At 42.1% G+C, this 24,135-nt stretch overlaps 1 long non-coding RNA gene across 1 annotated transcript in view; it reads right to left on the bottom strand.

The window, feature by feature from the left end:
- Positions 1-24,135, bottom strand: part of LOC105854318 — a 33,191-nt gene that overhangs the window by 1,928 nt on the left and 7,128 nt on the right. Inside the window, exons 2-4 of the long non-coding RNA XR_001146009.1 lie at positions 21,528-21,712; positions 993-1,150; positions 87-272 (exon numbers count right to left, since the gene is read on the bottom strand). This is a non-coding gene — a long non-coding RNA (uncharacterized LOC105854318). The remainder of the gene's footprint in view (positions 1-86; positions 273-992; positions 1,151-21,527; positions 21,713-24,135) is intronic.

Genomic DNA, 24,135 nt, shown 5'->3' with positions numbered 1-24,135 from the left:
AGAAAACATAGGAAAATGTCACAAAACAAAGCTAGGAATGATGTTCAACTCAACACACAGGCTATGTCAACTCTGAGCTCTCTTACCAATGTAAAGGAATAAGTCTACAAATGAACCCCACTAACGGGAGTTCCAGTCATCACAGCTCCTTGACACCAATGTTTATTCTCTGTCTGGGACGCTAGGTATTTGGCTCATCTTCATCCATATGGGAGCCTCCATCAAATTAAAGGGGAGCATGTGCTCAAAGGCCATAGGTGTTTTCTTAGCACCTGAAATCAAAACAGCAAGAAGCAAAGCTGTGGCTGTTCCTTTCTTCCCCCAGACCCCTCCCAGCAAGAAGAAATGATGTCAGATTGGTGCTGGGAAGTAAGTATTATCTGTGCATTTTCAAAGGTTTCCACCTCTAACAAACAGGAGTTGAAGCCCTTTGTTTTTTGTTTTGTTTTGTTTTTAAAGAATTAAACTGAAAATATGAATGGCTTTGCTGTTACTCAAATTAATTCAGGCACTGCCACCTCCCTCCCCTTCCCCATTTCTTTTTGTGCTGACAATTTCCAGAGCTTTTCTCTTTGATTTTCTTTAATGAAATTCACCAAGAGAAGTGCAGAGAGGTTTTTAAGGGGAATTGTAAGCTTGACAGACTATGGCCCTTTAAACTATTTTAATTAAGTTCTTAAATGCTTCAGGAGAACACAGCACACCAACAATAACAAAGAAACAAGAGAAGGGTCTCTGCTTTACAGTCAGGCACAGAGATAAAATTAAGTAAGACCTTTCTGTCCGATACAAATCTTCCTTTATTTCTCATGCTGACCCTTAATGGGCACGGCCTCGGTATTTTTTTATTTGGCCTACGACGGAGCTGTCCAAAAAGCAGTGTCTTCTAGTCATCTCTGAGATAGGAAGTCTTTGCAAACCAGAATGCTGTCTCCTGCTTTCCTTTGTTGTTAGAAAAGATAACTGCTTTTCAGAGATGCATAGAATCTTACCTCACATACAAGCAGAAAGCTTCCTGTCTCCATTTGTTTTCTCCCACAGTCTGTTTTCAGGCTGCAGTGACCAGTGGCTGTTCTCTGACATTTCATCCTAACCATATTCTGTGCAAGCAGCAGTTACTAAGATTGTTCAGTCTCTCATGTTGCAAGAACTGGCAAAGAAAAACAAGGCATGAATTATATTGTGAATGATCTGTTTAAAAGTACCCAGGCCATTTGGAGGGAGTTGGAACTAGAAAGGTGTTTCTTTAATAAGCCTCAGTTGTCTGAACTGTCTTGGTTTTCACATCTCTCTCCTGGTGCTAAGTCCAGTATCTACCACAGAAGGCTGGTAGGAGAATTAAAAGAGGAAATAAAGCTAAAGTAATTTGCATAGTGTCTGACATTTCATAGTACTCATTTAACTGGTAATGTTTATTGTAGCATTTTCTCTTTTTTAATAATGTACCATTAATCAGCAATCGATTCTTTTTAATTTTTCCCTCCATGAAACCACCTGTGCCCATACCCATCCTTTTCACCCCCTTTTTTTTCTTTTAAGATCATATATTGAGCATATACTCTATTTAATGTACCGAAATAAACACTTTTTGGTACAATTATCTTCATTAGATCTGTGAAAAATGGGTTCTATCAAGTTTGCTTTTTCCTGATTACAGTGTAAGACATACTCTTTGTAGAAAACTTTAAAAATGTGCAAAAATATACAGAAGGAAATAGAAATTATTGATGACCCCAACACCCAAAATTAGCCATTCTTAACATTTTAGTGTATTTGCCCCAATTATTAAAATATAAATACTGCAAAATTGGATGCCTACCGCAAATAAACATTAGTTCCTATATTTATTGACACCCGCACCATGATACTTTCCCCAGGGCATTTAATAATTTTGAATAACATTGACTGTGATGTGTATGCCATTTAAAAGATGCATAAAGTTTATTTGATATGCTGCAAATTAGCTGTGTTGTCCCCAGTTCATAGCTAGAGAAAGTGAAGCTAGGAAAGCCGAATGATATGCTAAGGAAAGACAGTTTATGAGTAGACTCAGGCTTCAAAACCAAGCCTGTATGACTGCAAAGTAGAAGCTCAGAGCCCTTCCTAAATTTCCTTGGTCTCCCCTATATTTCTACCATTCTCCCTTCTTCCTTCCCCACTCCTTTTCTGTCCTTTTCTGAAGAGAAATCTTTGCTTTAGTGCCTTCTTTGGTGGGTACTCAAACTATGACAATTGCAGGCATACCCAGATTTTACCTCCTCGACATTGCTTGGTGACCTGCCCACTGGACTCTTCTGTATCTGCCACCATATGATTCTCGCAGAGGAGAATTCATGGTGAGCATAGCACTTTCAATAGTGTTAACTTTTATGTCTGTAGCCTTCATGGCTTAGAAAATTGTTTTGGATGTTGTTTCATCTTCAAGAAAGCAGGTCAGTTCCTATCGAGCCCATTTTATAGCTCAGGTAAAGTTGGCCCAGACAGATTGCTCAGAGTCTCAAGGAGATAGTGGCTATTTTCTGTAAATTCCTGTTGAATTCCATGACATATGACTCTTTGCTAAGCTCTCTTAGATTATCCCACGTATCAGAGCCCTGGAATAATAAGGAACTATCTTTGATTTGCAGTTGGAGAAAATAATAATTAGTTCATTAAAAATAAATAAGATGGTTAAAATCTTTCATACTGTTAAATTTCAATGTTTTCACATGAATTTAATAAATTAGTAGCATAGTTTAAATAGCAAGGAACTTAACCTTATCTGCTAAAAATGAATAAAATATGAAAAATGAAAGGTCACAAAAGGTAACTGTCTCTGTCCTTTATGTGCACATATTTTCTGCCTTACAAAATGCCCTATTAGAGCTAATTGGTCGATATTGGAAAAGTGCAGAAATACCATCTTTCTGTGTGGAAGATTGTGAACTGATCGCATAAGATGGAGATCCTTTGAGCAAAAGCTCAAGATTTCAGGCTTATTTAAACTACATAAGAGGAATATACCCTTATAAATAACTACACAAATGTCTCTCCCATACAGAGCCTCTAATGGTCTCTTCTCCTCTTAAGGCTCTTCTGTTGTTCCTTTGTTCTTAGGTCCTCAATCTTAGAAAATCCATCTCCCCCACGGCTTCCACTACCCTCCTTCCGGATCCTAATCTAAAAATCAGATCTCTGTTTTATTCAAACTCTAACCTCTTATCTTCAGCTACCAACTGGGAATTGTTATTTAAGTGTCCTAGAATAACTTCAAACTCAAAGTGTTTAAAACTAAATGTTCTGGTTCCTCTCCAGCATCACTGTCTATGTCTGTATTTGCGTTCATGCTAGGAATCTTGTATCTTCTTTGACTCATTTTCTTCTTTCTTCTCCATTCCCCAGAATCACTTTTACCACTTCCCCCATTCAAAATATGACTTCGCTCTCACAAAGCGATCACATCTGCTTGGATTACACTAACTTCTTCCCTCATTCCACTAACTTACCTCTTTTCTCTGCTTGTGTTGCCTCTCAGCATACCACTGGGTTATTCCTCTAAACATTCCAAACCCCTCACTGACCTCTTTTACCATCTGTAATTTCCCTTGTTGTATTCTCAGCACCTTCCTAATAAAGCCCCATTTTTGTCCAATTCTATGCTTTTTTTTATGCTATTCACACTTTATCTATTTTGGTCAGTGTCCAAAGTCCCATAGAATACTGACCATTCAGCTCACAAAATTTTTTCATTAATTTGCAATAATAGCACTCTGAAAAAAAAATAATAATAGTACTCTATTATTCACAGTCTCTGTTCACTTAAGTGCTTGTTAGGGTTAAGTATACCAGAGGTTCAACAATTATTGACTCAAGTATAAAGGCTAAAATACCATTTTTGAGGGTAGGGAGTACATATTGCTGGTGTAATAAAGAAATACATTTTGCCAGTCTCCTGGTCTATAGGGTAAGCTTTAATATATACTAATTGTACACACTCACTCATTATGCTTTGATTTTTGAACGTATTCTAGCTGATGCATTGTCTTGGGATTACTAAACTGAGATGGAATTGATAGGCCAATCCTGAGGGAGAAACACATCACTGACAATGTCAGGGTTATGGCATCCTGAGCATACAAAGGCCAGGTTGTACTGGATACATACAGGGTACAGAGGGTTAGCTCCCTGGTCTCCGCTCAAATTCAATTGATTTCATCTGATGTTGCTGGTGAAACCTTAACAAGGAACAGGAAATTCAATATTTTCCCCATGGAGGGATGGTACTTTCTACCCACTCAACAGAAATCTCATCCTCTTTTCCAAGTCTGTCTTCTCTTGACTACAAAAGAAAGGGAAAATTCATGCTATATTTAAGAAGACAAAAACACCTCAAGGTCCATACATTTCACCCAAATTCATCTCAGCTGTGTAATATTCTATTGAGTATATGTTCCATAATTTCTTTATCCATTCATTTATTGTAGGGCACTTAGGTTGATTCCATCACTGCAGTTGTGAGCAGTGCTGCTATATACATATGCATAGATAAATCTTTTTGTATTAGAGTTTGCATATTATTTGGATATAATAATAAATCACCTCAAGGTGATTATGTTGAAACATGTCAGCAAATGAAAGAAAGATATCAAATGGTTTTTCTCATCTCTGAAATATAAATACAAAAAAATATGTATAAAAATAGAGGGATAACTTGTACTTTACAAAAAGAAGAGAATGGTAATAGGGGAAAAGGTGGAGGTGACAGAGGAGGTAGGCACATGGGATATGGGAACAGGTGGCTTGGTGGAGGGATTTTTTAAAAGGCCAAGAAGAATTTAATTTCCAAGAAAATAAATTGAAGAGGAAAATAAATTGAAACACTGTATCTGGTTTCATTTTTCAAGTGAATCTCCTTAAAGATGTTTCTTGTGTTTGCTTTAATTTGATGATTTAGAAGCAAGATCTTAACAATTGAGGTGAGATTGACTTGTATTGCCTTATTCAGTCAGGTATTTTGGCAAAGAAGTTACTTCATGACTTGGAGAAGCAGTACGTTCTATCGCCAACACCATTAATTTTGATTCTCCTGCATAGCGGACCACTGCATAGCAATAAGTTGAATCCTCTCACCTTCCAAAAGCTAAAGGAAACTGACCTGATCACTCTCATTGACCTTATAGATTCTGAATGGCCACAATTGGCAACACCTATTGAACCTCATCTGGCAGAGCTAAGAAGGATTTTAAACTGAATTACATACATCCCTTGCAATCTCTTCAAGTCAGAAAGGTCCAAAATTGCATCAACACATAAGAAAATTTCAAGTAAGGAATTTACCAACAAGATCAAATCCCCTTAAAGAAAATTGGCATATTTTTGAGGAAGGAGAAAGCACATCTTTCTCAAAACAGTGAACGCTAGAGGTTTCCTATAATTCCTGAAATGTTTCTCACTTTCTCCTGTGTTCGCTTCCATTTTACTATTTCGATAATACATTTGAATTTCCGTGTGAAATGCCAGATGACATCACTAGTCCACCCACTGAGTTACATGGACACATTTTGATCTTCCACAGAGAAACTTTATGCATTTCTGTCACTACCTTTAGTGTTTTCAATTTAAAGCATCACCAAGTGAGAAGTCTTTACTTTGAGATAGATGAGGTAATTATTAGAAATGGGATAGTGTGTTTTCAGGACTTGGTAGACTCTGAGAGGGACTTGAAATTATTCTGCCAGCAAAGCACTTGATGTGTCTTTTACATACCACTTATACCCAATTAATGAAACTGTAAATGTCTGTTTATTTAGGGTAGTTTCATAGGAAGGAGAAGATGTATTTTCCACTTCAAAATAAAGTCCCAAGGATCTGAACTCCACATAAAACATGCATTCCTTTGGATTCGTTTGCTGGTGAATTTTAGACAGCTAACTTATTCATAGCCATTTACATCATAGTGTGAGCTAGTTCATTAGGCATTTTCTGCTGTGACTGCCAGCTGTTATTTTCATTTGGAGCAGGGAGAATAAGATAGATAGCCTCATTCCCAGGGTCTAGCAAGTTGATGAGATGACCACCCATCCCTCTGGTAAAGCATGGGAATCCACTGTGGCAATTACAGATGTCTGTCTAAGCAATGCAGGCAATCTGGGGCTACGGAAATATCCCTGTAGCGGCACTAAGAAATGGCCTGAGATTTCTTAGTAAAAATATATACTTAATCTCTAATTCTTGCTAGTCCACTTAGCCATCAGTGGGGAAAAAATTTGTGAGCTCCTATACTCCTATATACATTGTGTGTTATTCCTATATACATTGTATATATGTAATATTGGTTATTCCACACATCTCTGGCTGGATGCTAAGGAGTCTCTGAGAATTATGAGGGCCTTTTCCCTTCTCCTTGATTTTCTTTTGAGCCAATTTGCAGTTGAATTTGGAAGAGGAAGTTATGGAGTGAGGTGCCTTCCATCTGTCCCCTGCTTGGGGTCGCCCAAGGAAAGGTGATGGGTTTGGAGTATGGACTCCTTTCAGCTCTGACTGTGGGCAGCAGGAAGGTCTGAGCCCCCTGGAAATCCAGCAGGGGGTGCCCGGAAGTTGGGGTAAAGATAACTAGACAAGATCAGAAAAGGGAAGTGGGCTGAGAATGTCACCTCCAGAATTTTCTGCCCCTGGGTGCACAATGGTTTGTCCTCTTACCCACACTGTTCCCTCGGGAGGCATCTTACACTCTCTCTCTGCACAGTCACAAGCATGGACCTTCTTCCTACATAGTCCGTCGTTGCTGCTCTTCTCCCCAGCCTCACACCACTTCTCAATCTGCACTTAAGCCCCTTTCCCCTAAACTCTGAAAGTTTCCTTTCTCCTGATCTCCCAGCCACCAGTCATGATCTCCATCAATCCACACCCCACAATACAGCCAGAAAGATGATCTAAAGGGATAATTTCCTTTCCAATAGCCTTTTAAAGATGTTCCTGTCACCCCAAGAGTATTTTCCTAATGGAGGGACGTTAGCCACTGCCAGCTCCCAGGATGCTTTTAGAGGCTCATGGTGAAGTGTTAACTCACATCAGATTAACTTGCTGTTAACTCAGCAAGTCCATTCCCTCCCCAGCTTTGTCTCCATCCTTCAAGTGAAAAGTTTGCCATATGTGCTTTAAGGTTTTCACACTCCTCAGAAACCTACTGATTTCTCTTTTTAGCCAAGAGACAGTAGACTCACTTTTGCAGGCAAAGTATCTAGTGAGATTTTACTAAGATGTTGATTTTCACTTTATGGTACATGATATGGATTATTATTTATAGCCGCTATAGAGTTTTCTTATACAGTAAATGTATTTAGTTTGATGAGTTAAAAAAAAAAGAAGAAGATTAAGGCCCTCCCTGGTGGCGCAGCCAGTTAAAGCACTGCACTAAGAAGCTTAAGCCACTTCAACATGAGTTCGATCCCCGCCTGCCCGGAGGTGATCACATGGCGAGGCAGACCTCTCCTGACCCGCCTGCTGCTCCCCTCAGCAGTGTACTTCTAGATCTGTCTGTTCTGCTCCCTGCTCTTGTCCCTGGTGAATTCTCTCACCCTCCACATCTCTGGTCTGTACCCCAGTTCTGTATGAATAAATAAATAAATCTAAAAAAAAAAAGATTAAATCAGTTTAATCAGTTTAAAGAATTCCTACAGTGAGAGTAGCCCTCCTCTCACTGTGTCCTTGTCAGTGTGTCGGGCACCCAACACCCTCCCTATGATCTGAGCACCTTTGAGTCTTGACTCAATTTTATGATCCTTCAAGTAGTTCTCTGACCATGTTCTTTCTCCACACCTGTCTGCTGGGAAAGCTGGCCTTTGCGGATTCATTTATTCTTCATCAGCAATACTGCAATCTCCCTCCCCCCACTGGCCCCATACTTCATGTGGTCTCCAGTAGGGCAGAGACCCTCCTGTAAAGGAATGATGTGATTGCAGGGTGATACAGTATCTGTACTGCCTACAGTATTATGTGACAGACACTCTCCACATAGAGTTCTATTTATATACTCTCAAGGTATGTATAACATGTTAAACATTCTTCACAAAAATAGCATAGCAAAGGAGGTACTATTAATATCACCATTTTACAGATGAGATAACTAAGGCATGGAAAGATTAAACAACTTTTTCAAGGCCACAGAACCACAAACAGAATGACTAACCATGCCAGGGAGGCAGTGGCATGGGAGACTTTGGATGTGTGCCATTGATTCAGGACACATTTAAATGTAAAGGCACGCAGGTGTCTCCATCTCTAACACTGGCAGGAACACAGAGGGCCACGAAGGCCACTAGAGACCTTGCCTGAAGCAGGAACCAGCAATGCAGAAACTTCTTTGCCTCTGACCCTGGGAGGAAGCAGCTGTTGTAGCTCAAGGGGACCAAAAATGGCAGAGCCTAGAAAGGTGGTGTCTCTGAGCTTCGTCTCTGGGTCATGATGGCAAGAACAGGTTACACCCCCTCAGCTTCTAAACTGATTTTGTTAGGTCTCTTGCAGTCTAACTTTCATTGCTATGAAATAGGAAATAGCCGTGTGTTTCCACACATGGGATGCCATTTCTACTCATGTTCACTCTGCTAAGTATGCTTTCTTGGCCCTATTTTATGGTTAAGAAAACCGAGGCACAGAGGGAAACTAGGCATGTTGTCCAAGATCTTGGAGCTGCTTAATGCTCAAAACTGGGGTTTGAATCTGCACTAGTGTTTACAAGCCAGTGCTTTATCAGTTTTTGAAGGATGCCAAGTCAGCTCTCATCATGAATAGGTCATATTTTTGCTGTTCTGAATGAACATCGCCTGTGATGATAACATGTCCCCTAGTTGGGGGCATTTCCACTTAAGTATCGTGTAGGAACAAATCCTGAACCGCTGTTCAGTCAAGCCGTGGCTCTGTGTGGGACAGTTGTATGTAGGCTGGAATCACTGTGGGACAGCGTCATGTTGCTCACAAGCTAGAAGGGATTCCTTCCCTGCACTACCTGGCAGCCTCTCTGCTTCATGATCCATCCAGCTCAGTTCTAAGATCCAGCTCATTACTGATTTCTCGTCATCTGTTCATTTCCCACTACCTAGTCCCGCCCAGACAGCCGAGACACTTGCAGTACCTAGAATCCCAGCAGCTGGGCTCTGTGCCACTGTCCTGGGACAGTGATGCAGGAACAGCCTCAACTGTAAGCGAGAGTATTGGGGTAAAAGGTGGCCTGCTTGTGCTGTATTGTAGGGCACAGAGCTATGCCTTTCCTGCCCTCTGCCCACTACTCCTTTCTAAAACGGTCTTGCATTTCTGTCAAGTTGAGGGAACAAGTGACCCTCTGAATTGGACTCCAGACAACTTCATCTCTCACTACAGCCCCATGCTATAGCCACCCACCTCCTCCCCATTTCCCGGGGAGGTCCGTGGCTCTCATACCTCACAACTGTTAGCATGTCTTGATCTAGAATAGCTGACTCTCTTTTGCACATAAAAACCTTACCTGTCTTTAATGCTCAACTCAAATACCACCTCTCAGGGGGAGTTCTCACTGAATAAACCTTTATACCATCTCTGAAATTTTCTAACTCCTATGTTCTGATACAAATAAGCACTTGCTTATAGTCATAAAGTTCCAGGCTTAAAACCCTGTTCTTCCATTAGTAATAGTTCTTGGTTCTTCAATTAGTAATAATAACCTCTTCTCATTCCTAAAACAAATGAATAATAATTATATCTTCCTCAAGAGTCTGATTTGGTGCTAAATGGCACAGAAATGACACCTAGACAGAGAGCAGGATGTACAATGTAGTACAATGCTGTGTAGTTTTATTTGCTGCACGTAAGATTTCCCACTCCACGCTTTGTAGTGCAGTTACATGGACACGCGTGGTACATGGGTGGCAGCCTCAGTTTCCCCAGTGGGTCCAGGCTCTGGACTATGCATGGGGAGAGTTGGGGAAGAGGAGAAACGATGAGGACATGGAGATGGAAACCAGCACAAGCTTTTATTTGGCAACTTCTGCCCAGCAGGATGCAGTCACATAAACCAGAAATGCTCAAATTTTTCAGTGCACCAGCTTCCACCTCTGGGCATCTGATATGTATGAAACCTGAAAGGTTCCCTTGCTCTTGTATCATTCCCTTCTAGAATGTTTGCATCTCTGGCTTCTCCATTGGTTGGCCATAAACACCGCTCAAGCTCCACATCCTTTCCAAGCTAGCACTGTGGGTTTTTGCTTTCATGGATTTTAATTCCCAAACATAACCAGAAAGCATTTCCATGGAAAACTTGACTGTCTCTCTCTCTCTGCAGATAGAAGTAACTAATACCTCTAGGGTGCTTCTTCATTCCAGGGGCTCTTTTGAACTATGTACAAATAATATTTCATGTAAATCTCTTAGCATTTCTAAGGATAAATCTCTTGTTTTTGTCCCAGTTGTACAGATGAGGAAACTGAGGCATCAAGGGTTCGCTTAACCAAGGTTGCTCACTAGTAGTAGAGGTAACAGTTGCTGCGGTTGAAATCAGAACCCATGATGCAACCTCTGAGTGATACCTCATTAAGTGGACAAATGGAAAATCAGCTATGAAGATAAGCCCTAAGGAGCAACTTAAACTTTCTTTGAGACTCAGGTGCTGGGCTACTTCCTCTTAGAAACATCTTGTCTTTCCATCCTCTCCCATCGGCAGCCCCATCTGCCCCATGACTCCATATTAACCCTGACCCACTGGACAATGGACCCTAGAGGACAACTTATTTTATTTATATTTTCTGTTTATTATATTGTTGTTCTTTCCTTGATCTTTCCCACAGCAGTGTCTAGCACAGTGCTTGACTCAGCAATATTTAGGGAGTGAATGAGTAAGTCATGGAAGCTTTGTCTATTACACATATGGGAGTCAGCTAATAACATCCTACTTCAGGAAGGCAAGGCCAATGCTTCATATATTTTAATTTGCCTCCAATGCTTAGTAACCATCTCATAACAAGTCTATCTATATGCTTGTGGACGGAATGAATGGATTAATTTAACAGCTCATTTCTGGTGTCTTCTGATAAAATTTGCCCCTGCCCTTCCCTCTGCTCTGAAACTCTCTTCCCTAATGCTTTGCCCCCCAACCCCAACTTCATCTGTGTAGCTTATTCATGTTTAAAAATGAAGATGACACTCTACTATCTTAGAAATACTCTCAACTCCAACTGCTATTTTTAAAAAGGACAAGTGCAATTGTGGTTACAGATCTATGAGAGGCACAGCAGGAATTTATCATTTGTTGGTGCTGTGGAATAATTCCAACATTTATGGTTCATTTCTCCCTTTCTCTCCCCATTGGGTTTTCTTAGTTTCCGAGCTAGATTATGTCCTGCCATGTTATGAGAAAAACAGCACTAAATCTGGTGGTGAGCCTGTGTCCAGGGAGTCTAGAAAAATAAACTCACTCCCTCTTCTTGCTCTCTTCCTTTCATTAAATGTGTGTGTGTGTGTGCGTGTGTGTGTCCTGAGAAGAATTAGCAACCCTTACCCCTCACAATCAGTGTTATCTAAGGTGTTGAGAAAGATGCAAAAATAATTTAAATTGCCCTTCTCTCTCCTTTTCCTGGTTTCTATATTAAGGAGATGCCTAGAGATGCCATCTCGGTGAGAAAGCTTCTAGAGAAGCATTCTGTGTGCTAATCTGCAGCTGGTAGGGAGACCTCGAGCCAAGAAGGCTGTTGGGTTCCTTCCAGATGCTAACATCAAACTCTAGTAGCACTATGTCCCGCCTCCAAGGAGCCCACAGTAGCTTCCGCCTGCTACAAGTCGCACGATGGCCCAGTTCCCTCCTATTTCCTGCCAGGGTTGGTCTCTACGATCAGTTGCTTATGGCACATCACTTCTGAGATCAGGGAAGATACCTCCTTGGATTTTCATCTTGGTGTCCTTCTCTCTCTGGGCCTGTTCATTCCTAGGCAGTCAGCTGTGGCATCATGAGAAGCCCTGTCGCCATACCTGTGTGATGAGGGACTGAAACTTCCCGCCAAATGAAGGTGAATGAGCTAAATCTTCTAATCTAGCAAAGTCTTGGGGTGGCTGCAGTCCTCAGCACCATCTAGACTGCAATTTCTGGAAGACCCTCAACCAGAATGACTCAGGTGAGGGGCTCCCTGATCCCTGACCCTCCAAAGCTGAGTGTGATCACCATTGTTAATCTGCTAGCTTTGGGGATGATTGTTAGGAGCAATGATTTACTAGTACAACATTCTAGTCAAATCAGGAGGTTGAAATCTAACAGACTGGAGCTGGCATTGCCACATTCCCGCTGTGTGGTCTCTGAGCCTAGACTTCTGTCTCAGAGTACCAGCTTCACCTCCACAGTCCAATTGCACAGTGAGGGGGAAGCATGTAGCACACTCCTGGGGTTGCCCGGTATGGTGACAATTCAGTGCACAGTCACTCTGAAGTAATTTAAAGAAACACGCAAATATAGATCTAAATATGAGCAAGAATTCAATTCTCGGTTGGCAGATAGCTAGCTTCTCACTGAAGCAGTTGGAGGGGGAAAAATCACTACTAAGAATCCAAAGAGCAGTGGGTCTGAGGTGGGTAGGAAACAGGCCAAGCAAGGAGTCTGGTGGGCCAGAAAGAGGCCCAAGGTCTCACTCATTTGCATCTTAACATCCATTCCCAGGGAGAGACTTAGAGTCTCAGCTTGCCCTGGGACCTGGAAACCGCAAGTCGGCTCACTCTCTGGTGGGACATCTGCTCCTGTCTGCTCACGGGGTATCATCTCTCCTGTAAGGATGTGGTATTATGAAGTACTGAAACTTCTTGTCTTCTGATGCTTCAACACCTGGGCGGCAGGTGCGCCTGAGTGAGCGGGCCCTGTGGTGACCACCTCTGTTTGCCTCTGCTGACTGACTGTGACATTCAGGCGGCCAGGCGGCCCCTCACCCCCTTGCTGTGTGCTTCATCCCCAGCCTGTATGCCGGCCCACAGCCCTCCTCACTCGGCACAGTGTGGTGGAGCTGCTCTCTGGCCATTCCTCCCGCCGCCTATCTTCCCCCCACCTCCCAGCGCATAAAATGCACCTCTTGCCCTGTTGTCTGTTGTGTAGGCATGAACACAGCGGGCAGGTAGCCTTGCTGTCACAGTCCTGTCATAGAGCAAGTGTCTCAGGCAGAGGACCATTTTCATTAAATGTCTGAAACCTCTCCTCTGCCCTTAACAGCTTCTGTGGCCAGCTTCTATGCTGCAGGTCTTGTCTGGCTATAGTAGGTGTTTCCCTCGGAACAGATGAGAGAGGAGAAACAAGGGGTTTCCTTGGGAGGTGAAGGCAAAGGCGAGACAGCAATGGAAGTGAGGCAGGCGGGGGACAGTAGCCAGGAGTGCATGTTCAGGATCTGGGTCCTGCTATGGGACACTGGCCTTCACCCCTTGAGGAAGGGGCTCTGGAGATAGTGCAGACACCTCAGTATTGACTCTGCAAAAGAGCTCAGTTGTAGGTGATGTTCATCTATGAAGTCCCGGCTTATCACCCACACTGCTGCTCTAGAGTGTCCTCTCCAGTGTGAGGAGGAAAGATTGCCCTTCTCTCTTGCTGTCATATCTCCGTGCTTAGTTACCAACTGTTAAAGCCCTGGCTGAGACCAATGAATTTTACCAGCTCTTAGCCATATACTCTCCTTTGCCTCAGAAAGCAGCTTAAGAGAACCCCCGGAAAGAACCTGGGTTTGGACCATTGCACACCCACCTTTTGCTTCCCAGTCCTCATTAAGGCTACTCTGGAATTGTTCCTTCCTGATCAGCCAGGTGGAGACACTAGACAGCTGAGACCAACCCCACAAGACACCACTGACCCTGACAGTGCTTCCCAGAGCCCGCAGAGGAGCGTCTGGTCTTCAGTGGTCTCCTCTGTGTGCTGTTTGCCAGCTCTGTCCATCCAGGGACAGAATCCTCGTTGCTACTGCCCACTTCTGCCTGTGCACTTTGCCCATCTGTGTGTGGTGCCTAGAACCTCATTTCTCAGGAATAATTATAATTGAGTTACTCTGGGAATGGTTTTACTGAGTAACTCTTCTAGCAGACTATCCCAGGGCAAGTTACAGCTCTACTTTTGTTTGTTTGTTTGTTTGTTTGTGGGGTTGGGGAGGAATTACTTTCTACCTCTCTGCCTCCTAGTTCTCCTCTATCAATTGGAAATAGTAATAACTGTTCAAGAGATAATACATAGAAAATGCTTAGCTCAATTTCTAGTATGCACTGAAGCATTCAGAAAATTAATTATTTTAAACACCTATTTAGATCCCCAGTATACTTTCTTCAAAGGCTACTTAGTGAAAAACAAAGGGGGACGAGGAACATCTCTTCCCATTAGAAAGAGTTAGGATTTTTTTCCTATCAACATTAGATCTTTGAAGTTAAACCATGTTTCATGTCCTAGTTTGTACAAAATGGTTCTTTAACCACTGTTCTACCCATAAGAACACAAACTGCTTCTGAAAGAACTTTAATCCAGAAGGGAGAAAAGTAATACACACACTGACTAGAGGTCCGGTTGTCCTGTGTTCGTCCATTAAAATGAACCTGGTGCGGCGAGAAAATAACAAAAATAATGAACAACCATATACCAGAGACATTTTGTGGGGGTGCAGTGGGGAATGGGATCAAAAACGGGGGTGGGGTGGGAGGGAAATGCATGGGACTATGGTGGTGGCACAGGGGTGATTTGGTGATGGGAAACCCGCGGGGATTACAATCGAGATGGAAAAAAAAAATGTGCAAAATGATGTAAAAATAAACTTTGTAATAATAAAAAAAATGAACCTGGTGCAACAGGTTGAAGTGGAGCACTATGAAGCTATCCCAGCCACTGCAGCATGAGTTCGATTCCCTGCCAGGGAAGTTTCCCACATGGCACAGCAGACCTCTCCTGTTTCAAGGCTGCTGCCCTCAGCAGTGTACTTTGTCGTTCTGCCTGTTTTGCTCCCCGCTGTCTCTGGTGAAGCCTCTCACATACACCCTCCCCCCCCACACACACACATAGGTCTGTACCCCAGTTCTTATATGCATAAATAATTTTTTTAAGATTTTTTTTTTATTCATACAGAACTGGGGTATAGGCCAGAGATGCGGAGGGTGAGAGGGTTCACCAGAGACAGAATAGGGAGTAGAACAGGCAGATGGACGAAGTATACTGCTGAGGGGAGCAGCGGGTGGGTGGGTCAGGAGAGGTCTGGCGCGCCATGTGGTCACTTCCGGGGCAGGCAGGGATCGAACTCATGCGGAAGTGGCTTTAGCTTCTTAGTGCTGTGCTTTAACCCGCTGCACCACCAGGGAGGGCCATGCATAAATAATTTTTAAGAAAAGAAAATCATCAGAGCAATCCTTTGAGTAAGGGATTATTTTATGTGAAATGCACAAGATTTAGCTTGACTGTTAGTCTCAAGATATATATTCGGGGGTCCTTACCATGACTCCAAAGCTTATCCTTATTTCTTTGGCTGATGCATGGTTCTCAAAAGGATGCAGTTTTGCTTTCTAGAGAACATTTGACAATATAGGGAGGTAGAAGGGGATGGCATATGCCACTAGCATGTAGTACAGAGAGGCGGGAGATGCTGTCAAGCACCCCACAATCCACAGAACAACACCAAATGCCCTGTGCCTAAATGTGCAGGGAGCTGATTTTGAGAACCAGGGCTCTGTCATGCTACTTTTAAGGTTCATTTGTTTGTTGAAAGAAAATAATACGATAAAAATTCTGCAAACATGATTTCCAGAGCACTTACTAAGTAGGTTTCAGCTGATTAATATTCAAAGTTGCTAATAAAATGGACTCCCTTAAAAAAAATCTTTGTTAGAAAAAAAAAAACTTTGTTAGATGTTTTAACATCTATTTTTAACCTCTCCCACTGTTCTGTGAGACTTGTTAAAATGGCTCTTTGTAAAATGCTTGGGGCGTTTCAAGGAGAGAAGATGTTATTCTCAGCATTGCAAATACCACTGCCCTGCATTAGCAGAATTCCCTCCAAAGAAGCTCAAGATGCCAGGCAGGATTCTCAAGGCCACGATGAATAATGCTGTACCAAGATGTGGTACCTAGAAAAAGTACTTCTGGATAATTTTGATAAAACTGTGATTCATGTCTCTTTGGGACTCTGGCAGACATGAAGCAAATGTTATTAGTGCCTCATCCAAATCCCCTTCATAGGACAGGGACACCCCAAGCCAGCTACTGTGATAAGTGACTGCTAAGGGCTCACCGCTCTCCCAGGGAGGTCAAACCCCAATCTACTGGGCAGGCAAAAGCCCAAGGCTAACTGATAAAAAGAAATGAAAGCCTGGTCCTCTGGCTTTAATGAAGACCAAATCAGGGTACATGTCACATTCCAGAAGCTTCCCTCCCCTCATGGGATCAAGTTGACACTAGACTTTAGTTATGACTGCCTCCTTACTTAGATGTCTCTCAGAAGCTCTGTTCATCTTCCTGTGGAACCTCTCTCCTAAGAGCAGCCTCCCCATACGTGACTTGTATGAATATACCCACTGGGGTTGTGGTACCCAAGATGCAAGGAGTCAACCAGTCCAAGTGACCATGAGTCCTGCAGGCTCCTTACTCTGCCACACCCCTGGTGTTCTTTCCCAGGGGGCCGAAGGAGATGCAAGGGGCCATCAGAACTCAGAAATGCAGGGTCAGAGAGGACACCACATTCTGCCTGCTGATCACAGAACTATTGGGAGCCTGTCACTCCAAATTCAAACTTTTCCTGAGAGGAACAGTTTGTCTCCTTGGCCTAAACCCAGACCTCAAGGCAATTGCAGTTTTGTCAGACACCCAGCTCCCATCAAAGTTAATGGGGAGGAATTTTTCTTACTTCCCCATCCCGATTAACTTACCCTTTTAAAGATTGTCAGCACAAAGCAGCCCATGACACTTTGTATTCTGTAATATGATCATTAATTATATCTTATGTGAATAGATCTAATAGAGCCTCCTTTTTCTTCCATGGTTCCTGTTGGTCTTGAGACATTGTATTGCCCACATATATTGTTTGGCCCCAAAAGACAGAAGGTCATCAAATAATTAAAGTAGCATTGAGGACAATCTCCTAAGTATAATTTGCAAGTAGTCATTGCAAGATTTTTTTTTTCCAGTAATGTTCAGTCTTTTAATATACTGGCATCAAATTAAAGGGAAATTTATGATTTTCTTTCTACTCTGACCACACATTTCCAAAAGTATATTTTTTGTCTCAGTGAAAAAATATGCACTCATTTATTCATTTCTCATGTTTTAGACTAATACCATCTGTGTATCTGGCACTGTTCTAGGCACTGAATACACAAAGCTAGGCAAGACAAATGAAACTCCTCTCTTGGTACTCACTTTTCAACAGGAACACATAAGGAACAGACTGATAAATATACATACTACCCTGATAAATATACATATTATAGTATCAGATAAAGCTAAACAAAATTAATAAGCATTCCATAGAATCATACCTCACCTCAATGAAAGAGAATGATGATTTATTTTAAGATTGTGACATAATATTTCTCAGAGGAGATGACCATCTTGCCAAGACTAGAATAAAGTAAGGGAACAAGGCTTGTGGATATTTTGGGAAGAGCTTTTCTTCCCTAGGGGCCACTTGTGCCAAATCCTTAAGACTGGAACACACTTGATGGGTTCAGTTGACACAAAGGTTGCTGTCTGCGGTCCAGGGAGTGAGATGGAAGGTGGGATAAATGGGGAGAATACTGTTTTTACTTACTGGAGGTGCTCAGTGATCAAGTCACTTCTTTCTCCCTCCTAGTCCAGAACAATTGACTTCCACTGTCTGCAGGTCCTAAATGCTAGTAGCACCTCAGTTCTTATGACTCTGTGACCAAAGGTATGTCCCACTTATTTCTACTAACACACTGTGATAGGGAGTTAGTCCCAGGGGAAGACTAAGCTTTATATAAAGCAAGCGATATGATCAGGTTTACACAGGGCTGCTGAATAGAGAACAGACAGAAGGGATAGAAAATTGAATTGAACCACTGAATTTCAAATTTAAAATATCTTACTAATACACACACACACACACACACACACAGTTAATTTTTCTTCTGGGAGAGAAAAAAAATGCCCCCACCAATGATAGGACTGATTTTGTCAATGTAGGCGCTAACTTTGAACAGGCACAATTTAATAGACATCCCCAGATACTAAAATAACTTCAGCAATTTCTCTGTTTGCAGAGGACAATTGAGGATTTATAAACCACAGCTGTCCATGTGTGGATTTTTTGCGGGTCTTATTGGACAATTTGGTTCAATGAAGTTTAGCTTTTGCCTGGCAATATTGAATAATGCCAGACACTGCTAAGGATTATTTTGCTTCATCACATCTGCTCTTTTGCCCAATTAGAACTGTTGATAAACAGATGAAATTGTCAAAGCAGACAGAGAGATTTAGTAGCAACCTCTTCTGAAATCTCTTGCACAAACTCCCAGGTATTTTGTAAACATTATTTGCATGACTTCTTTATTTACCCAGAATTTGAGATGAGAAATGGTCATTATCACAAGGATAAATGCACCTATCACCTGCCTTCCTCATTTGAGGTTTTGGGCTTTGCTCACCAGACATACAACACCTACTTTGCCAGGAGAAGGAGAGCTCAGATTTATGGGGGACAATGCAGCTGTATTTGCATACTCATGGGGGAAACAGAAAGTCAAACCACATTGATACTTGTGTGTTGTAAAATAACTAAAAGTTATCCTGTGTGTGTTTATGTCCTTTATTTGGCTGGCCTATAGGAAGAGTTTCTACTATGTGAAATTTATGGATGCTTTTTATTTAATAAAAAGTATAAATCAATTTTCTACATTTAGTCCAGCATTCTAGCTGCTCTAAGCTTGGCCACTGCCAGAGCCTTTGAAAGAAAGCAGAGTCAGCTGGGCGTGCTGCCCCTTTTTGGCTTTTCCTGAATTCTAGTAGGCCAGGGATTTCCTTTCTGGCCATATTCAGTACTCAGTGCTTGATGCCAAAAAAATGGTGGTTTTGGCATCAGTTGCTTTTAATGAAGCACCTATATGGATAGAGCGGTCCCAAGAGGACTAGATCTAGTGACTTTGACAGGGCAACCTTGAGCTGACTCATTATTCCAGTAACAAAAAGGCAAGTCAGCTTTAGGAAGATAGCAGTGATGTGGACCATGATGTTGAGGCCAAGTGCATTGAGAATTTGCCTTTGAAGTGTTTTGTTGAGCAGGGCTCTACCTGGAAAAGTGGTTGAATAAGAAAACAGAGCACATGACAGCCCAAGGCAGATCATGAGCACAACTCAGAATCCATCATATACATGAATTAGAGGTTCTAAAATTTTCTTTGGTCAGAAGAACAGTAGAAGAAGAATAATTTCTCTTATTCTTTTGTTCAATGAAAGAATACTCAAAAATATTTGAATTCTGGGCCCTCCCTGGTGGCGCAGTGAGTTAAAGCACAGCACTAAGAAACTAAAGCCACTTCCACATGAGTTTGATCCCCTCCTGCCTGGGAGGAGGTCCACATGGCATGGCAGACCTCTCCTGACCTGCCCGCTGCTCCCCTCAGCAGTGTACTTCGTTGATCTGCCTGTTCTGCTCCCCGCTCTGGCTCTGGTGAATCCTCTCACCCACCACATCTCTGGCCTGTACCCCAATTCTGTATGAATAAATAAATCTTAAAAAAATATATTTGAATTCTGCTCATGGGTCTCAATGCTAAGCAGAAAGGAAATACCAAGGTCAAGAGAGCATCGGGCCTACTCTTAAGGAATTGATGAAATTATTCAGGTCAGACTGCCATGGATATTTCTAACTACTATATATGCATGTCAAAATAAAATTCATAATGTAATACAAGGGATAGTCAAATATTATAGAAGAAAATATAATTAATTATAGTTACAAAAGCAACCTTGTATAGTGAGTATATTAATTAAGATGCTTGCAACTGCAAGTAACAGAATACCTAATTAAAAGTGACTTACACTGGTATTGGAGATCTTGTTAAAATGCATATTCTGATTCAGTATTTCTGGGATAGTATCCAAGGTTCTGCAGTTTTAACAAGTTCCAGGTTATGTTGATATAGTTGGTTCAATGACCAAACTTGCAAAGTAGTAGGGAGGGTGAGAGAAGACTGGGGGCCAGCAGGCCTTTGTGGATGTCTTCACAGTACTCAGGTGAGAAGTGATAATATTCAGGGTCAAGCCAGCATTGGGGAGCTGGAACTGATATAGTTTGGACCTTGAGAGAAAGATGTACAAGGTAAGCTTGGTTCTTTTTTATTTTTTTAAAGATTTATATTTATGCATAAAGAGGTGGGGTACATGTCAGAGGTGCAGGTGCAGTGAGAGGATTCACCAGAGACAGAGTGGGGAGCAGAACAGGCAGATCGATGAAGTACACTGCTGAGGGGAGCAGCGGGCGGGTCAGGAGAGGTCTGCCACACCATGTGGTCTCCTCCGGGGCAGGCGGGAATCGAACTTATGCGGAAGTGGTTTCAGCTTCTTGGTGCAGTGCTTTAACCCGCTGCGCCACCAGGGAGGGCCTCTTTTTTATTTTTTTAAAGGTTTTATTTATTTTTGCGTGGAAGTATTGGGGTGCAGGACAGAGGTATGGGGATATGAAGATTCATCAGAGGCAGAGTGGGAAACAGAACAGACAGATTGAAAGAAATACACTGCCGAGTGGAGCAGCAGGTGAGACAGGCGAGATCTGGGCCATATGGTCAGCTCCCTGGCTGGGATCCCACTCAGGCCACAGTAGTGATATTGTGATAATGCTGAGTCTTAACCCTAGGCCTCCTGTAAGCTTGGTTCTATTTAGTGGTTTAAGTTTTGTTCTTTAAAGATTCGTTTATTTATGCTTACATAACTGGGGTACAGGCCAGAGGTGCTGGACGTTGAGAGGACTCACCAGAAACAGAGTGGGAAGCAGATAAGACAGGTCGACAACGTATCCTGCTGAGGGGAGCAGTGGACAAGACAGGAGAGATCTGCTGTGCCACATGGGTCACCTCTGGGGCTAGGGATTGAACCTGCACTGAAGTGGCTGCAGCCAGCTTGCAATGCTGCATTCCAACCCGTTGCACCACCAGGGAGGCTCCTATTTAGTGGTTAAGATGGAGGGTAAAGGTGATACATAGTGAGTAAAGAGAAAAATGTGACTTCCGGGTTCCTTCACTTTTGAACAGATGCCCCTTTGCCCAAATTGTTGCTGGCTGCTTGAGGACAGAGATGTGTGCAGACATATACAACCACCTATAAAGTTAACTCAGCCGCCATTCATGATAAAACTCACTCTCAAGAACTTCTCTGTTAACTCTTGAGGATCTGGGCTCCGTGGCTCATAGAAGCAGAACATTATTAGCCACGTGTGAATATTGCACTTTTCCTCTGGAGTACGATCTCTATTTTTATTAAACAACTGTCAGTAGGCCATACAGCATTGCCAACAACACGCTGAAAATAGAATGAAGACAATTACCTCAGCAAAGATTAACGGAGAAAGTAAAATTGCACTTACGTAAGAGTCATCTTCCAGGCACTGACACTGGTCTGTGGTGGGTTTCTCTGCATCTGTTTCAGCGTCATAACAGACGGACAGCACCCCTCAGGAGGAGACCTCGCCTCTGCCTTAGCAATCCTGTGTTCTCCAAGCCTTTTTGAGAGTAAACACGAGTTGCTCCTAGTGATCTCCCCTTCAAGGCGCTGCAAGCAGATGAAAGATAATATTAGCTAATGTGTCAGCACTCCTGGGGGGTTTGGCAACTACTTGTCAGCAAACTTGAGGAAAATTCTTGTGTTTTAGAAAATGTCAGGCCTGAGAGGAACTTTCAAGATGACTTAGGCCATCCTCCTATTTTGCAGAGAAAACGCAGAAGCCTGGGGAATGATATGGTTTCTCTATGCTTCCTTTGTCCCTTTTGTTTAGGAAAAGGACTGAAACTCCAGACTGCACCCCCACAAGGGCATTCTCCATGCCCTGGGCTTCTCACAATGAAACTGGGGTGATAGGAAAGCTCCCTTGTCAAGCCTCTCACACCCCCAGTGGGTGGCGGAAACTGATACAAAAGAGGAAAATCAACCCCATAATTATACAGAACTGACTCCAGACCAGCTAGCAGAAAGGGGGTGCTGGCTTCTCTACAGAAGGAGAGGAAATCCTGACTCGCAGCTTAGAAGGGTCTGGCAGAATGGCACCATCTTCATCAGACACAAATAGCAATGATGGAATCCAAAAGAAACAAGGACAATTAATTGTTGAGCAGGGCCGCTTTGGCAGCAGTTGGTGATGTCGCTCTGCTTCCACCCCCAAATCCTTGGCATTGCAAGCTGAGTTGTTTCATCATGCCTATTAAATTGTAGTAATAAGAATATGAGCTATACTTCCGGAACTCTGACCACATTTTTGCCAGGCTCTCTCTTATGTCTGAAAGGGCCAGGGAGACATGGAGAATGATGGAAATGAGGAGGAAATGGAATGGCTGAGAGGCAGTGGTCATTCTGTCTTGCGTCTGTAGGTGCTCTCCTTTACAGCTTCTTTATAAGTATGATGGTGCTCTTCTACCTAGGTAGGCAGCCTAAGGCAAAGAAGTGCTGAACCTCTCCAAGTTTAGACCCGAGTTTAATAAACTTTGTCTTGAAATAGCTTTTCATTTATAGAAGAGCTATACAGAGTACAGAGCATGGTCATATGGTTTTTAGCTAATTTCCCTGAATTACATGCCAGATAATTTACTGAGTTAAGCATAATTATCAGTGTTTTTTTCATTATATTGACAGATATGGAAAACTACCACCCCAGCCTTTTAGAACATTTTGATCATCCACACCCTTTAGCTATCCCTTTCTTTCTTACTACCCTATCCCAGATCTTAGTCACTAAAAATCCCCTAGACATTTCACATGAATGGAATCACTTAATATGTGGTCTTTTGGATCACTTCATATGCTGTCAAGTTTTCAAGATCCACCCAAATTATAGTATGCAATAATATTTCACTATTTTTAATGATAAAATAAGATTCCACTATATGGCTATATCATGTTTTGTCTATCCGTTTGTCAGTTGACATATATTTGAGTTGTTTTCGCCTGTTGGGTTTTGTAAATCATGTGGATTTATAACGTCTACTATATCACTGATAAGGTTGATTAAAGAACATGATTTTAGATCTGTTAGGACCTAGAGAGTATTTTAGTACAGTACCCCCCAAATTAAATTAACTTATCCGTTTAGTCATTAAATGAAAGATGCCAAATGAAAACATGGCAGAGAAAAATCTAAATATGCACATACTATACACTTGCTATGTCCAAAATAGAAGATCGATTTAATGAAAACTGCTTAGTTTTGTCATTTAAACTTATTGATCAGATAGTTTGGCCTTTTCCCTTAGGCACTAAAAGGAAGGGATCAGAGAGATGACAGCTTGCGTTACCCTAGGAGCAGATCCTTGAGATAAAAGTGAGAGTTTAAGTGCATCTATTTGACATGTTATGATAAAGGTCTAGGGAAATGAGACATGGAAGGGAAGCAAGTCAATAAATGTTCACTTTTGAGCAAGTTAGTATTGGAGGCATAATTATATAAACTGGGGACTTCTTAGAGACAGGGGAACACATGCCCTGTGAGTAGTGGGGCCTGGTCTGGGCGTATCTACCCACCAATTCTCATCAAGGTGGTGGGGCAGGAATTCCATAGCACTTCCAGGAGACCTCTTAAGGGGTCTGACTTACAATAGCAGGTCCTTAGAGTTGGGACCTGGGGCTTTAGAATGGTGATGCCAATGGGGTGTAGTGGAACACCAATAGCTTCCAGGAACTAGGAGTGTCAATAAAGGCAAGGGGAAGAACAGAAGGGATCTAATTCCTAGTGAGTACTGGAGACACAGGAACTTACTTGTTGATAAAATCAGGATGAATTCTGTGTTCACGAAGTCCTTGATAATAATCCTTTTTGAGTTTATTTTCTCAGAAAAAATTTAAGGAAATGTAAATATGTAATTGTGGTTTGGTAGAGAGAACAATCAATTTGAGTTCAAATCTTGAGCTTAACATATAGAACCTGTGTGTTCTTGAGAAAACTCTTTATTTTCTGAGAACATACTTTTTTAATCCATACTTGTCAT

The sequence above is a fragment of the Condylura cristata genome, unplaced genomic scaffold (assembly GCF_000260355.1).
Source record: "Condylura cristata isolate star-nosed mole 26May11 unplaced genomic scaffold, ConCri1.0 scaffold00033, whole genome shotgun sequence".
Classification (NCBI taxonomy): Eukaryota; Metazoa; Chordata; class Mammalia; order Eulipotyphla; family Talpidae; genus Condylura; species Condylura cristata.
Note: the sequence above shows the minus strand (reverse complement) of the source record. Positions and strands in the feature narration are given on the sequence as shown.